The 1,617-nt window shown below is 42.0% G+C and overlaps 1 pseudogene; it reads right to left on the bottom strand.

The window, feature by feature from the left end:
* Nucleotides 1–596: 596 nt before the first annotated feature.
* On the bottom strand, nucleotides 597–714 carry LOC126096124 (5S ribosomal RNA; annotated as a pseudogene).
* Nucleotides 715–1,617: the final 903 nt, after the last annotated feature.

Raw genomic sequence — 1,617 nt, 5'->3', positions numbered from 1 at the left:
AAGCTTTGAAGTCCAGATCTTCACTTGTTTTGGAGTTCTGAATTTTTAATACGACTGTAATAGTATTTTTCAAAACCAGCTTTTGGTATAACCTTCTCAATTTTCAGATTAGGTACATTCACAACACTTTGTTTAGGAGTTCATTTGATGAGAAATATTAATTTACTTTCATTACTTTTTTCAAGTTTTTAACTTAATTTTTCTTTAATTATTGGTACATTAATGTGATAATAACAGATACAAATTCCATTTTGATAATATCAACTCATAGAACTATGTAAATACCACGAGAATGCTTCCAGCAAATATTCCATTGAGATTAATTAATAGATCTATTTGGGATAAAAAAAAAAGGTGGCATTAAACTTAGAAAAACAAACTTATGGAAATAAAAAGCACTCCGTCTTCAGGCCACGAGTGGGCTACCGGGACCATCCGACCGCCGTGTCATCCTCAGTGGAGGATGCGGATAGGAGGGGCGTGGGGTCAGCACACCGTTCTCCCGGTCGTTATGATGGTATTCTTGAACGAAGCTGTTACTAGTCGGTCGAGTAGCTCCTCAATTGGCATCACGAGGCTGAGTGCACCCCGAAAAATGGCAACAGCGCATGGCGGCCTGGATGGTCACCCATCCAAGTGCCGACCACGCCCGACAGCGCTTAACTTCGGTGATCTCACGGGAAGCGGTGTATCCACTGCGGCAAGGCCGTTGCCTACAAACTTATGGAAACGCATTTTAAAATTTTATTAAAAATAAATGCTAGTACCAGACACACGCCCATTAAAATTCACCAGCACTGTACATTTTCGCTTCTTGCTCCTGTAAGGCGCCTTCTTCTTATTTCACGAACAGGGTAGCCTTTTTCTTGAATTCTTCCTTCCTCAGCCACCAGATTGTGGACTACTTCATCTCTAGATTAGCAGATCTCCTTCTGAGAGAGTGATAAAGGATTTCTGGGACTCCTGCTTTCTTCGGTATTCAGACATCTCATACTGGAATGAGAAACAGCATCTAAGATCCAGAAATATCTTGCTTTTCTTTGGGACACTTCGACCAAATGACACTGGGCCATATTCCATTTTCATTTTGTGTCTTTCCATCAGTGTATCTTGCCAGTGGGGCATCAGATGCAAATCTCTCATAGACAGGCACTGTCTTGACCACACTGGCAGTGCACTGGCAGTGTGCCACAGCTCCTCCCGCAGTCCATATTCCAAATACTTCTTAGACGTACTTATAATTCGAATACAGCCAAATCGTTTTGGGGTCGAAGAGTAAACACTCCAAAGATTTATAGTGGGGTCTCCCCTTAAAGTATATTGGTATCATGATTGGTACCGAGCAAGATGGCGCATTGGTTAAAACACTTTACTCGTATTCAGGACTGGGTATAGTTCCTCGTCCCACCATCCCCATTTAGGTTTTTCATTATTTCACTAAATCAATTACGGCAGCTTTCCTAACGGTTCCTTAGAAAACAAGATGGTCAGTTGTTTCTTCCCTCTTTTCCCCCATTACGTGCATGTGGTCAGTCTCTAACAACCTGGTTGTTTACAGGTCTTTTAAGGGGTCCTCGATGAGTCCAGGCAGCATTTTCATCCCGTGCTTCGAGAATA

Source organism: Schistocerca cancellata, chromosome 8 (genome assembly GCF_023864275.1).
Source record: "Schistocerca cancellata isolate TAMUIC-IGC-003103 chromosome 8, iqSchCanc2.1, whole genome shotgun sequence".
NCBI classification, from domain to species: Eukaryota; Metazoa; Arthropoda; class Insecta; order Orthoptera; family Acrididae; genus Schistocerca; species Schistocerca cancellata.
The sequence above is the reverse complement of the archived record's forward strand: the minus strand, read 5'-3'. Positions and strand labels throughout refer to the sequence as shown.